The sequence below is a fragment of the Piliocolobus tephrosceles genome, chromosome 7 (genome assembly GCF_002776525.5).
Source record: "Piliocolobus tephrosceles isolate RC106 chromosome 7, ASM277652v3, whole genome shotgun sequence".
NCBI classification, from domain to species: Eukaryota; Metazoa; Chordata; class Mammalia; order Primates; family Cercopithecidae; genus Piliocolobus; species Piliocolobus tephrosceles.
Window position 1 is genome coordinate 121,812,332 of NC_045440.1, and position 16,155 is coordinate 121,828,486.

General features: G+C 41.4%; 1 protein-coding gene across 2 annotated transcripts in view; it reads right to left on the bottom strand.

Annotated features, from left to right (window-relative positions):
• Positions 1 to 16,155, bottom strand: part of SAMD12 (sterile alpha motif domain containing 12) — a 497,711-nt gene that overhangs the window by 222,276 nt on the left and 259,280 nt on the right. The gene's annotated exons all lie outside the window — the stretch shown is intronic.

The window sequence follows — 16,155 nt, forward strand, 5'->3', positions numbered from 1 at the left end:
CCTCTGAGTGGCAGACATGCATACTCACAGAAATGGCCCATGCCCACCATTATGTACCCTTTGTTTAAAGCACTAAACCAAATTCTTTTTTTCTTTTCTTCTTCTTTTTTTTTTTTGAGACAGAGTCTGGCTCTGCTGCCCAGGCTGGAGTGCAGTGGCCGGATCTCAGCTCACTGCAAGCTCTGCCTCCTAGGTTTACGCCATTCTCCTGCCTCAGCCTCCCGAGTAGCTGGGAGTACAGGCGCCCGCCAAATCGCCCGGCTATTTTTTTTTTTTGTATTTTTTAATAGAGACGGGGTTTCACCGTGTTAGCCAGGATGGTCTCGATCTCCTGACCTCGTGATCCGCCCGTCTCGGCCTCCCAAAGGGCTGGGATTACAGGCTTGAGCCACCGCATCCGGCCAAACCAAATTCTTATGAAAAAGTTTTAAGAGGCCTGGTGTGGTGGCTCATGCCTGTAATCCCAGCACTCTGGGAGTCTGAGGTGGGCAGATCACCTGAGGTCAGGAGTTTGAGACTAGCCCAGCCAACATGGCAAAACCCCGTCTCTACTAAAAATACAAAAAAATTAGCCGGGCTTGGTGGGAGGCATCTATAATCTCAACTACTCAGGAAGCTGAGGCACGAGAATCGTTTGAACCCAGGAGGCGGAGGTTGCAGTGAGTTGAGATCATGCCGCTGCACTCCAGCCTGGGAGACAGAGCAAGACACTGTCTCAAAAAAAAAAAAAAAAAAAAGTTTTAAGAGACTACTGACATACATTTGGAAATAATTTGGGTACAACTTAAAATAACAATCTTAAAAGTGTTTCACTGTCTTTGAGAAGAGACTTGAAACCCACCAATCGTAGATAAGGGATCTTTTTACATGCCCGATTTAGTAGGAGAAAATCGAGTATCTCCTACTTTGAAATTTCCCTTTTCCCATTTCTATCTTGGCCGAATTACAGTCTGATGAAGAATACAGTGAGTTTCATTTCTTGTTGAATTTGACTGAGAACTAGAAATATAAGATGATAATACAATACTGACTTAATGCCCCAAAGGAAAGAAAAACAAAAGGAATACCAGAAACGGAATAAGTCACTGACATAAATGTCCCCAAATCCAGATTAGTAGTTCCCAAACGCTAGTGATAGAATCACCTTCTGACTCAGAAGAACTAGGAAATGTCCCAAGAATCTTCATTTTCAATTAATTACTCTAGAGGATTCTGATGTAGGTGGGCCATGTACTGCACTGCTGGTATTCAATTACATGAACAGGCTTTTGACAGAGAGAAAAATGGGCACAGCTATAGTCAGGATGGTGCCTCCTTTGAGGAGTTGGTGGTGGAGGTGGTAGCAATGCGGTCAAGATAAGGATGTACATGGTGGACCCCATTTCCCTGACCAGTGTGGAAAAAGTGCTAGGAGAAGGAAATAGGGGTTCTAGCTCTAATTGAGTATTGGCCAACTAAGTGAGCTCACGGAAGTCATTTACCCTCTCAAGACCTCAGTTTCCTCATCTGTAAGATAAGGAGGGTTGGCCTGGGCTGCAACAATGGCAAGTGCAATTCCCCACATCTCAAGAAGGAGGTAGGTCCTGTGCACCAATCTTCCCCAATTCTCCTGTACTCAGCCACTTCCAACAGAGTGGAGTTAGTAAATTGGTTAAAACCAATTTTCTAGCCTTGATGGAGGATCTCAGTGACCTCTTTCTCTTCTTGTTTGTGTGGCTACATGGTAGTTTTGGAGAGAAAATCTGGTGGAAAAAATAATAAAAGGTAGTTTTGCGGGGGGAGGGGCGGGAATCGTTTTGGGGACAGATGCTAACCAGAAATGGCAACATGCAAAAATTGACAGGGGAGTAGTATAAAACATCCTGCAAGCCAGTCCCAGCCCTATTTTGGTTAACATGGTGATGAAGATCTTTGTAGTTTCCTCTAGAGTATCCCATTAGCCACATCACAGGACAAGTAACAGGAGGGGCTGGGTTGGGATTAGGGTGAGCAAATTTGTGGTCTTGTACGCACATAAACTTGAGAGTAAGTGCCTCTACATTTTGTGCCAAGCACTTTGCTTGCCTTACCTCATCCTGGACCTGAAGAGGTGTATTAGAACAATAGAGTTGCAAGCTCACTGAAGTTTCCATCTCTACCATAGACCCCTTGGGCCAAGGAGTGTATTGTGTAGAGGGGGAAATGCAAACAGATCAGGCTGGACTAGGTCAAGACTTCCATGGGTTTGATTTACTAAGGGGTACTCAATATAATGGACACAAGCTTTGGAGTTGCATTGGGTTAGCCATGCAACTTCGGTTAAGTTACTTAACCTCTTAGTCTCAGCTTTCTGATTTGTAAAGTGAGAATAAAAATATCTTCTTGGCAAGGATGTTGTAAAGATAGAGAATGTGCATACATATATGGCACTTGGCACATAGTATGTGGTCACTACATGGAAATTCCTTCCTGACTTCCAGCTTCCGTTCTGCCTCTAGTGACTGCCAGGAAATGAAGCAAACTAGAGACAGCAAACTTCAAACCAAACATGGATGTGGAAATCCATATCCTTGTGCAGAGGAAGCCCTGTACGTATTTGCATTCATTGTTGACTTTCTGACTCACTGTTGCTTTCTGTTTTAACTCCCCCTATCCTGCTCAGGTTAAACTAACGTGGGAAGGTTGACAGTACAATGCTGGGACCTTGCCCACTAGGAAACATCTCCCAGGGCTGCTCTGAGGTCACAGTTTCAGGGAAAAATACCACAAAGGCTTGTGTCATAGGCCAACTTGGTAAGAATTATAGCAACCTTTCCCTTATGTGATTAGTATATGCTTGACCCAGTTCTGAGCACTTTATAAACTTTATTGAAGTCAGCCCTTGCAATATTGTAAGAGGTAGATATAACTATTCCCACTTTAAAGATGAGGAAATAGAGGCTAAAATGGCTAGTAAACTGCAGAAGTGGGATATGAACTAGGTTTGCTCCTGAACTCTTAACCATTGTGTCCTATTGATCATTCATCACTCTGGAAATTGAAACGACACAAGAAGAGTTCCAAGCTCCCATGTAGAATAGCACTAACATGTGATAAAGAACAGGATAACACCCCATGTCATAGCTCAACTAGACAGTAAACTCCTTGAGGGCAGGGACTTGTTTTATTCTCTTCGGTATCTCCATTTTTTAGTGTAATGAAAGGCTCTCAGCAGGAGCTCAATCACTGGGTCTTGGATGTACGGTCACATGCCACATAATGACATTTTAGTAAAAAATGAATCAATATACAATGGTGGTCCCATAAGATTATGAAGGAGCTGAAATATTCCTATCATCTAGTAATATCATAACCATTGTAACATTACAGTACAATTATTATATTTTTATAAATTTAGTGTAGCCTAAGTGTGCAGTGTTTATAAAGTCGATAGTAGTGTTCAATAATGTCTTAGATCTTCACATTCACTCACCACTCACTCACTGACCAGCTGACTCACCCAGAGCAACCTCCAGTCTTGCAGGTTTCATTCACGGTAAATGCCCTATACGAGGGTACCATTTTTTATTTTGTATCCTGCATTTATACTCTACCTTTTCTAGGTTTAAACATGTTTTGATATATAAATACTAACTACTGTGTTAAAAGTACCTGCAGTATTCAGTACAGTGACATCCTGTTCAGGTTTGTAGCCTACAGCAATAGATTATACCACATATCCTAGGGCTGTAATAGGCTATACCATCTAGGTTTCTGTAAGCGCACACTACGATGTTCACACAATGAAATTATCTAATGATGCATATCCCAGAACATATTCCTGTCACTAAGCGATGCATGACTGTATAAGCAAATAAAGTGATACATGCTAAGGTGTATGGTAGAGACAGAGATGCTGGTGAGAATTCACAGGTCCAGAAAGGTTGGTAGTGGTACAATGAGGAGGGCCAATTTCTCGGAGGACAGAGTGGAACCTGAGCTGGGATTTGGAGAGGTCAAAAAGGACAAAGACGTAGAAGAAAGACATAAATGAAGGCATGATGCAGCATAAGCATGGGGTGTAGACAGTGAGGAAAACAAACTGCTTAGAGAATTATCTGTCCAACTAGCCAGCGGGGCAAGGAGCCAGTTAAACCAATCCTCCCTGATGGCTGGTTGGAGTAAGATTGTATTAACTGGAAACAGGTCAAGAGCAGTGAAAACAAGGTCAAAGGACAGGGTAGGTGGGTCGAGGCATACGAAGTAGGGCAGAAAACTGGAGCCGCTGGACTGCAGGAGACACAGTTCCCCACCCATGGTAGAGGATATGCAAATATAACTTTTGGCATCTGGAAAACACATAAAAGGAAGACAAGTCAGCCATGAAGAATGTGGAGGAGGAGGATGAGTACCAGGAAAGGTGCTGAGAGAATGGATGCTGGGGCTAACCACTGTCTCCATTCAGCTTGTCCTGTACCACAGCAGCCTACCTGCTCTCCAGAGACCCTTGGTGCATCTGTTTATTCTGTAAAATGAACTCAGGGAAATCATAATTATCGAGAGATGTCACAGGCTCCTGCATGAGGTCCCAAAAGCCATATAATCCCTTTAGTAGGGTTTTCTGATTAGATGTAGTAAACAGACTTTATAAAACTATATAAATATATATATATATATAATTCTATTACAGTTTCATACACATGCTAATATAGATTTATACAAATAATTTTAATATGGGCTAAAGAGCTAAATCTAAAAATGGAAGAACATAAAGGATGGTTATGTCTTGAGGCTACTGTTTCCATGCTTATCCTTCTCAACTGAATATTCCAGAAAGACGGTAGAAATGTACTCGTCAGTTTTGCTCTCTCAACATATATTCAATCTATGTGTCCCAGGCAGGAAGAAAGTGCTACTCCACACGAGCCTTCAGAACCCTAACATTTTTCACCAGTAGTCCAGAATAATTATGTGGGCTAATCTCTGCCTCTAACTCGTGGGACTGAACAACTCCTCCATGCTGTGTGCTGTAGAACCAATGACCCATGAGATGTGAGAAGGCATTGAGAGGGAAATAATTTTCTGGATGTGACAGGGGTCTCTAAGAGCGGCCCCAGGTTCTGTGATTCACTAGGAGAACTCGCAGGACTCAGCATATAGTTGGACTCATGGCTAAGATTTACAATAGCAAAAGGATACAAAGTAAAATCAACAAAGGGAAAAGGCATCTTGGGCAGAGTCCAGAGAAAACTAGGCATGAGCCAACAAAAGTCCCTCCTTTAGTAGAGTCATACAGGATGTGTTGAATTCCTCCAACAAGGATTTGTGACAACACATGTGAAAAGTCTACCAGGCAAGCTCATCAGAGACTCAGTGGCCAAGGCGGCTATTGTTGTTGTCAAAGACAGGGTCTTGCTCTGCTGCTCAGGCTGGAGTACAGTGGTGCAGTGACAGCTCACTGCAGCCCCAAATTCCCGGGCTCATGGGATCCTTCTGCCTCAGTACCCCTTTACCCCCATGGCCCACCTTGAATAGCTGGAACTACAGGCACACGTCACCATGCCTGGTTAATTTTCTAAAACTATTTTGTAGAGACAGGGTCTCACTGTGTAGCTCAGGCTGGTCTTGAACTCCTGGGCTCAAGTCATCTTCCTACCTTGGCCTACCAAAGTGCTGGAATTACAGGCATGAGCCACTGGGCCCAATCTCAGTGCCCAAGGTTTTACTGGGGATCCCTCCTAGCATGTACCAAACTCCTAGGCTCCCAGAAGGAAAGCAGGTGTTCAACATAAATGACACTGTTTATACAAACAGTTCAGGCACCGTGAACCATTCTGGTCAGGGAGTGTGGGAACCCTCCTGAAACCCAAGTTTCTAGACACCAGCAGGGGCCAACCTTGCAAACAGAACTTTCTAAGGAAAACAGTCTAAGGCCGGCTACGTTAACTGCTTTCTCCACAATGGTCTCAAATATGTGTGAAATGTGGGGAAAGGTGGGAAAAGTCTGGATACTACGGCTACTTGTTGAAGCTTAATAACGCACACTAGCAAGTTAAAGGGTTTGAGAAGTACTACACAATAAAAGGCTGTTTTTTAAACGTACATTTTCCAAACCTATTTGACTATAATAATATATTTTTTAAAAAGAACACTTATAACATCCTGTTGATACAAATGTCCTACAGAATACAATTTGGGAAATCCTGGACTAAATGGATAAGCTTCCATCCCTTGTCTGGCTTCAGTTTTCACCATCGTCAGACACACTAGTAATAATAACTAGCTCTTACATAACTGTTACTGTGTGTTAAGAGCTTTTTTATACAATAACTCATCTAATAAGAGGTTGAACTAGGTTACCTCTAAGCAGGGCAAAGTGGCACAGTCAGGGGTTAACAGTGCACACACTGAATTTGACTGCTAGGGCTAGTTTCCAGCTGTGCCAATGATCAGCTGTGTGGCAAGCTGCTTAACCTTAGTGCGTCTGTTTCCTTACCTGTAAAACAAGAATAGTGCTTAGTACACACTAACTGCTATAAATGTGCTTATTATTCTTTTTGTTTTTAATATTTTTTTGAGACAAGGTCTCAATCTGTTGCCCAGGCTGGAGTGCAATGGTGCCATTTCAGCTCACTGCAGCCTCTGCCTCCCAATCTCAAGTGATTCTCCCACCTCAGCCTCGCGAGTAGCTGGCACTACAGGCACGTGTTACCATGCCCAGCTAAATTTTTGGAGAGACGGGGTTTTGCCATGTTGCCCAGGCTGGTCTCAAACTCCTGGCCTCAAGTGATCCACCTGCCTTGGCCTCCCAAAGTGCTGGGGTTACAGGCATGAGCCACTGTGCCTGATTGCTTATTACTTTTTTAAAAAAGTAAATGAAGTTCTTTCCAGCACAAGCCATTTTGATCCTTTGTTCCACGCTATGAATCACAGGAAGGCACAGACAACAATCTTGTGGCTTCAGAGACTATAGGGTCAGCTGGTCAGACAAGGGTGGCCTGAGGGAACCAGAAGCCCCAGGTGGAGTTGGCCCACCTGGGCCAAGGAAGCCCTGACACCCAAGGCCAGTCAGAGCCAGAAGCCAATTCCAGGAACTAAACACAGACTGTCACAGGCCAAGAGGCACCATTAATTCCCTGGGAGTCTAGGACCAAGGCCAAGAACAGAAGTGATCTGCTTTTGACTGTAAATAGAGCAAGACTCTAAATAGCCTTCAATTAAACCTGGCAATTTTATCCATATGCTTGGAGAAACGTACCTCACAAGAAAATCCCCTCTGAATCAAGAGTCATACAGATCTTCCTGGTAGAAAAAAGAACAGGGAAAGATGCCAAATTGAAAAATGACAAACTGCCACTAGAATAAGCCAATTTTTAATATGCCTTAACACTTTTTTTTTTTTTTTACCCCTTCTCAAGCTATCTCCAGTTGAAGAATGTTCTATATAACTGAATAATCCTTCATCGAGATATACGAAAAGTCAGCTGTGTCATCCTGGAAAATGAAGGACAGTGATTTATTTTGTAGTATGTAGACACAGGTAGGTGTAAAAAATATGGAGGGGGAACCCCTCGGTGCACAAAGTGTAATAAAACAGTTGCTGAATACAGAACTTTGAAAGGGCTTGGTGAAGAAATTGGTTCGCTGTCTCCTTGAGACAATCTTAGGTTTGTCATGTCCATAACTGTTCTCCCAGAAATTTCCTGGTGGCAACTTTCCTCAGGTTCTTCTATTGTTTAAAGTCAGGATCTAGAACATTCTACAGGCTTCCATGGTGCTGTGCTTGTCCACCCCTAACACACTGAGCTCAGTGCTTGGCACATAGTATATGCTCAATACATGTGCATTGAATAAATGAAGAGGCTGCATTTACAGACTCTTCTACATTGAATGTCCAACCTTTGTCTCTTTACCTAGCAACATCAGATGCATCAAAGCTTGTTTCCTCCCTGAGTCCTCAGGGACTCGGGCAGTACCTGTTTTCAGAGTACAGAGCACTGTGTGGTAACAAGAGCCACCTGCTGGGCATTGCGCCTCACACCTGTAATCCCAGTACCTTGGGAAGCTAAACTGGGAGGATTGCTTCAGCCCAGGAGTTTGAGGCCAGCTTGGGCAACATAGTGAGATCTCATCTCTACTAAAAATTGAAAAGCTAGCCTGGTGTGGTGATGCATGCTTGTAGTCCCAGCTCCTCAAGGGGCTGGGGTAGGAGGATTGCTTGAGACCAGGAGGTCAAGACTGCAAGTGAGCTGTTACTCAGGCTGAGCAAGAGAGTGAGACTTTGGCTCAAAAACAAAAGCTACCATTGTGGGAGCCCTTCATCTATTATCAGCTCTCTTACTCCACACAATCACCTGTGAGATTAGTCCTTTACTCGTTTTACTTTACAGGTCAGTGAGGCTAAGAAAGGAATTTGCCCAAGGTGTCATAATAGGGAGTGGCAGAACTTCCTCTTCTAGCTGCTTCAATCGTAGCATTTACCTCATCATGCTGTGGTTTGTTGTGGTTTAACCATTCACTAATGTATGTCAAGCCTAACTTGATATCAATGTTAACTAAATCAATACAACCAAGGGTTTTATAGTCAGATAGATCTGAGGTCAAGCTCCAGCCCCTGTCGTTGTTGCTGTGTCTTGGTGCCTTGCTTCTTCTCTATAAAATGGAAATTACAGAAGAACCTACTTCCTGGTGTGTGTTTTGAGAATAATGAGTTAAAAGAATGCAAAGTGCTGACTTAAGTGCCTGCCACAGAGCTGAATTAATACTAATACTCATTTAAAGGTCTGTTTGATAACCACAGTGCCTAGGATTTGCCTGAGGCTTAGCAATGTTGGACAAATGTCTATTAAGTGAATGACTACCTATATGTCTTTATTTGGGGATACAATGCAATAAGGCCCACACAGAAAGGCTAATCGTATTTTAGTTGCTTCAAAACAGATATTCTCATGTCCAGGATTCAAGCTTCATAAAATATGTGTGGTTTGGTGTACAGACCATAGCATAGTAGATTCTTAATAAATGTGGTACCCAAACAGCCATATTCACAATGGAAAACCTGCCTGTCTCTTATGAGCTAATCCTTTTCTATTTTACTTTTCTCAGTGTCATTCCTAGTTCTGATATTTTACTTCAGTTCTTTAGATCACATCCCATCATCTCCCTGAAATATCTCTATGACAATCTCTTAAGTGAAGAATGCAAAATCTACTCTTTCTCACCACGTGGGAAATGAGTCTCCAAAATCTACTTCTTCTCTGGCTACATCTTTACGAGCTATGTGGTTCATCTTATTCTAAATATTAATGCAAAAAATATGTTTACTTTTGCAAATTTGTATCTCTGTAATTTATTAAATACAATGAAGGCATCAAGTACACATTAATTATGGTTGACACTTCGTAAAATGGTCTGATCCTCTCAAAATGATCACAGGGGACACAGGATGTCTGCCGGTAGTGAGGGACGTACCTCTCAACTCTGCCTCCAGTTGTTGCTGATTGGAGCAAAGCTGGGTCAATTACAGTTCCTGTCCAGGGAATGTGGAATTGGGATGGGAAGGGGCAGAACATACTCCTTTTATTTTACGGGACAGCGAAACTAGGAAAAGAAAGTAACTTGCCCAAGGTCCTATAGTAGGGAGTGGCAGAACTTCCTCTCCAGCTGCCTCAATCACAGCATTTACCTCACCATGCTGTGATTTGTCATGGTTTAACCATTCACTAGTGTATGTCAACCCTAACCCGATAGCAAGGCTATCAGGTTATGTATGTGTATGTAGGATTGACATACACTATTAAGACTAAGAAAAGACAGGAAGTTGCCCAAGTTCTTTTTCTGGGAGCAGAAAGTTGAGAAATTGAGAGAGAACTTGAGCAAGTTCTGAAGGCTCTAGCCATAGCCAGTCAACTTGAAAAGAGTAGGAAGTCATCTTCTGCCATTCTGTGAATCAACCTGCAGAGTGTGTCTAAAAAATGAAGAAGTAGATTGTGAGAAAAGCAGAAACAACAGAAAATGAGAGCAGATTGTCTGAATTCTTGTTGGTTTTCCAGTTTGCAGTTCTCATTCTTCTGGAAGCCTTGCTGGCTCTCTGTCTTGAAGCCCTGGTGAAGACTCCTTCTGTATGTGTATTAGGATTATCCAACCAGTGTATTTGGCCCATTGTTTTGCTGAAGCTACCTTGAGTTGATTTCTGTTCCTTGCAACCACAAGTATCCTAACTTATGAGTAGCAAAACTATAATCAGAGTTATCAAAAATAATCCTTACATGCATTTAACACTGTGCACATTTACAAACTGCTTAGTATTATTAATATCTGCTACAAGGAAGTACTACAGTAATGCTGTTGAAGCAGTCATCCAAGAACTAATAATTGGGTAGCAGCTGGAGGTTAAAAAGCAAGCCAGGAAGAGGGAGTGGATTTACTGAAATGAAACGTAATATGAGAAGTCATCAAATCACTTGAGATAATTCCATTTACAAGAGTCCATCATGGTCAAATGGTTGTAGATCAGTAAGACGGTAAGGGGAAATTCTTTCTATTAGGAAAGAATAAAACCATGAAACAGATGGATTGCTGTTTTAAAGATTAAAATTACAAGAGCACACACAACCGGCTATGCTTAGGTGGTTCAGAAAAAAAAAAAAAAAAAAAAGCCTACCGTCTCCACGGTTCCTAAGAAATATGTACCATTCTTACAGATGTCAATAAAGCATTATGCAACTGTCAATTTAGTAATGGAAGTGTCACCAAAGATTCATATTTAACAGAGACCAAATGTAATAGACAATGGGGAAAAGTGGTTGGTGGGGATCTGAATTAACTAACCGTGTTTGAGAAAATAATTGAGGCAATAAAAAGATCAATAGGAAATCAGGCCACTCTCCAGTACCTCAGGGTTTCTCAAACGAATATTTTTAAAGAAGAGCATTTTATTGACTTGTCTCATTTTTAATGCACTAAGAAATGCAGCTAAGGTGTCTGGTCACTGTAGAAAGGGGTACACGCAAAAGCTATGCTAACCGTAGGGCCAGCAAATGACTGTTCAAAAGGAACTTGGCCACATACCTCTCTCTACTCAATACAGCCCTGCAGGTATATCAAAAAACAACAGGAACATTGTTCCGGATCATAAAAATAATTATGTTGCTTTAGAAAATTGGGAAAACCTGAGAGAATACAAAGAAAATGAAAATTACCTTAAACCACCATCCAGATACACCACTGTTAAAATATTGCTGTATCTTTTCAGATTTTTTTTGTGTGAAAATAATATATATTTATATTTTACTGTATATACACTACTAAATACAATATTTTGATCTTTTTGTATATGATGTTTCCATATTCTTTTCACTTAATATCTAGTGAGCATGTTCTCTTGTTATTACATGTAATTTCAATGCTGTATCTCAAACCATTATATGGTTTTGTCATAATTTAACCAACATACTAGATATTAAACTGGTTTTCCTTTTAGTATTTGCTATGAACTTAATGTTTGTGTCCCACCAAAAGAAAAATTTATATGTTGAAGCCTCAATTCCCAAAGTGATGGTATCTGAAAATGGGGCTTTAGGGAGGTAATAAGGTCACAAAGGTGGAGTCTCTAGGATGAGATTAACACCCTTGTAAGAAGAGACAGAAGAGAAATTCCTTTCCCATTCTCCTCTGCGTGAGGCAACTGTCTACAAATGAGGAAGAGGGGCCTCACCAAACACCAGATCTGCAGGCAACTTGATCTTGGACTTTCCAGCCTCTGGAACCATGAGAAACAGATTTCTGTGGTTTAAGTTACCCAGAAAATGGTAGATTTGTTATAGCTGCTGAAACTAAGACATTTAGGGGGGCAAATAACAATGCTGTTTATTTCCATTTCCCTTCCCTGCCCCTTCCTCACTATCCATTCTTGTCTCTTCAGTCCAGCTCTGTGCCAATGAAGTGCTGGGCTCTGTGGACTATGCAGCCTGACATCCCTCGCCCTCTAGTTTCTGGATGCATTTAGCCAGTGAGTGGTATCAGTGGGAGGCAGGAGGCGAGAGGTGAGGCTATCCTTTCCTCTCCTCACCCTGCTTGCACCTGATGGTTTTGGCATTGGCTGCCCGCTCTGAAATGGTTCCTTCCTCCCTGCAGGCATCTGATCCCTCCTCCAAGGCTCTAGCTCTTCTCAGAGCTCTTTAACACATTCCCACACTTTTACCACTTAGGCTTCTGCCTTGCTTGTTCCTGGGTGACTTCACAACCCTTGTGAGTTCCTTTAACCTCTGCTAAGTAATGGCTTCTTTGAATTCTCTTTAGATTCCCATCTGACTGATATTAAAACTTTCAATGAACAACTTGTATATTGCAAATGATGACTCTGTGGAAAATTTATTTATAAAAGGCATAAAAAAGTTAAACACTATGCAACCCCTATTCCAAACAATGAGAGGTTTGGTCCTAGCAAAATACAACAAACATGTAAAGTAGAGGAATGGTCTAGATTCCAGAACCTTCTTCCTGAATATTTTCAGAAAGCCTCTCTCATCTTGTTTCCCTCAATTCCCTTTCCTCCATAATTTTCATAAACCATAGACCTTTTCCTTCCTCCCAGCCTTTGCTCATGCTACTACCATAAATGGAGTTTTCTTCCAGTTTTCTCCTTATTTCTAAGCTCAGGTTTCTTCCTTCCTGAATTCTTGGAGTCCACACCATCTCTCCTCAGAATTACTGATGCTATGCTGTTCAGTATGGCAGCTGGAAGCCACCTGTGGTTATTCAAATTAAAATAAATTGTAAAGTCAGTTCCTAGTCACACTGACCACAACTCAAGTGCGCAATAGCCACATGTCGTTAGTGGCTGCTGTGCTGAACAGTGCAGAACTAGAACCTTTCCATCATTTCAGAAGTTCTACTAGTCAGAGGTATTCCAGAGCACTTAATTATATATGGCTCAAATGAGAATTAAATCATAGATATCCTTGTATTGTTGTCCAGTTAAATCACATTTGCAGAGTCCAGAAATAACAGGAGTCTGCCCTGGTTTGTTCATTTGAGTCCAAGGAGTGCTTGGCACCCAACAGGTACTTAGTAAAAATACTGACTTGGATAATAACGATGAATATTTCTCAGTAGAACACTGAAAAATACTACAATGGAAAACAGTGTGGAGATTCCTTAAAGAACTAAAAGTAGATCTACCATTTGATCCAGCAATCCCACTACTGAGTACCCAGAGGAAAAGAAGTCATTATATGAAAAAGATACTTGGGCATGCATGCTTATAGCAGTGTAATTTGCAATTGCAGAAATATGGAAGCAGCTCAAATCCCCATCAGTGAACAAGGGGATAAAGAAACTGTGGTGTATACACACACAATGGAATACTACTCTGCCATAAAAAGGAATAAATTAATGGCATTTGCAGCAAGATGGAACCGGAGACTATTATTCTAAGTGAAGTATACTCAGGAATGGAAAACCAAACATTGTATGTTCTCATTCATAAATGGGAGCTAAGCTATGAGGATGCAAATGCGTAAGAATGACACAATAGACTTTGGGGACTTGGGGGGAAGGGTAGGAGAGGCATGAGGGATAAAAGACTGGGTTAACTGTACACTGCTCGGGTTATGGGTGGACCAAAATCTCACAAATAACTACTAAAAAACTTGCTCATGTAACCAAATATGAGCTGTTTTCCAAAAGCTTATAGAAATAAAAATTATTTAAAAAATAAGGAACTATTAATAATTAATGCAAAGGTATACAGCAAGGGGATAGACTAGACAGTCTGGAGGTAGTAGTGGTGGGAATTCTTCCAGTCCCAGAAAAAAACTAAAAAACCTCTGTATCCTGTAAAACATCCTCTTTATGTACACAGAAAGAAATTTTCTAAAACATTAGAAATGATTCTCCAACAAACTATACAGTCTGATCAAAGGAAATTATTAAAAAGATGCAAATGCATATCTCTATATAGAAGCTTACATACACCATCCACTAGACTTGTTCACAAAAGCTGAAAGCTGTCTTTAGACATCGGTACACCTTTGACTGTGATTCTGGCTGACAAAAAAACTACCCTGTGTCTGAAGCAATTTAATGGAAGTGATAAAGCTATATATCCTAAACGATCCCCTCTCTTATCTTGCTGGTTTGAGAATTTTCACAAAATTTCAGTGTTTAATTTATTGGAATAGCCTTATAAAATATGTTCTTCATCCTTAACATTAATCTCTGCAAAGAACGTGTTCTTAGAAGTAGAACCATTTACTATATGCTATTTATTGAGATCTGTGCTAACAATTACTTTGCAAAAATATCCCTTTTAATCCTGATAGCAACTCTCTGAGCTAGGTATATGTGCTCTCATTTTATTTAAAAAAAAACTTACCTTCAGAGAGATCTGTCATTTGCCTAAGGTTATACAGGAAGTGAGGGACAGAGCTGGGAGGCCAACTTAAATTCTTGGACTCCCAAGACCATGGTGAGCCACTCTGTGATAGTTTATTCCACTGTTGACAAAAGGAATGCTGGAAATGGGAGCCGGTGTAGGGCACCACCTGGCCCTGCAATGCTGTTTTGTAGTCTTTCTCAACACAGCTTCTTGTCCCTCTCAAGCCCTTTTCTGATATTCATGCGAACAAACCTTCATGAGAAGAGACCCATGATACATATATATGCCCACCTGCAGCTCAGGGAGGGAAGCACCCACAGGACACTTTGAACCTGCACCTTCAGCTCTCTTACTTGATGATAAACAAAACTTAATGTGAGTGAAGGGAGGAAATGTCTAGTGATCAAGTGACTGCACCACTCCGATGGCATACTTGACACATAAATTCTAATGATTCCTCGGTTTCTATTTTCATACAGGTCCCTCACTGGAGCGTCATAGTCCATAGTCAGACATCTAACTGCTTTATTGGGTGTTTCAAAGGGACCTCAAACTTCACATGTCCCAAACCGACCTCTCTCATTTCCAGGACAACTCTCTGCTTCATGCTTCTTCTTCCTCAGCACAGGTACCCCCACATTTGTGGCTGCTCAGGCCAACCAACTGCATTCACTCTTAAAGCCCCCTTCTCCTCCCAAATCCAATCCAGTACCAAGTTCTATTGATCCCACCACAAACAGATCCACTCCCATTCCCTCCAGCTATGACCTCAGCTCTAACTGTCGCCTGTTCTCTTCTGCATTTCTGCAAAATTGGACTATTTGACCTCCTTGGTTTCATTTCTGCTCTTATCCAATCCATCTCCACAAAGCTGTCAGCATAATCTTTTGAAAATGTAAATGGGATCTCATCACTCCCTTGTTTAAATTGAAAGGGGAAATAATCAAAGGGTTCCCACTAAGCAGAAGGAATAAATTGTTGTGATCTATTGCACAGCATGGTAACTGTAGTTAATAATGATGTATACTTCAAGTTGCTAAAAGTGTAGATTTTATTTATATTTTTTGAGACAGGGTCTTGCTCTGTTGCCCAGACTGGAGTGCAGTGGCACAATCAAGGCTCACTGCAACCTCTGCCTCTTGGATTCAAGGTATTCTTGTGCCTCAGCCACCCTAGTAGCTGGGATTACAGGTATGCACCACCACGTCCAGCTAATTTTTGTATTTTTAGTACAGACAAGGTTTACTATATTACTTTAGGCAAACTCCTAACCTCAAGTGATTCTCCTGCCTTGGCCTCCCAAAGTGCTGGGATCATAGGTGTAAGCCACTGCACCTGGCCTAAAAGTGTAGATTTTAAATGTTCTCATCACAAATAAACCATTAGTACGTGACGTGGATATGTTAATTAGCCTAAATAATCATTCTACAATCTATACACGGATATCATATTGTACTCCTATTGTCAAAAATAATGAAACTGAAAAAAACTCTTTAATGGCTTCTCATTGCACTTCTTGGATCCTATTCTAAATCCTTAATGTAGCTTTGAGGCTCCATGGGACCTGGCCTTTGCCAGTGTCCCAGCCACATGACTCTCTCTCGAGCTCTGTGATTCAACTTGTGGCCTTCATTTAGTTCCTAGGAAATGCTAAACTCAGGCCAAGCACAGTGGCTCACACCTGTAATCCCAGCACTTTGGGAGACCAAGGTGGGAGGATCCCTTAAACCCATGTTTGAGGCCAGTCTGGACAATGTAGTGAGATACCATCTCTACAAAAAAAAAAAAAAAAAAAAAAAAAAAAAACTAGCCAGGTG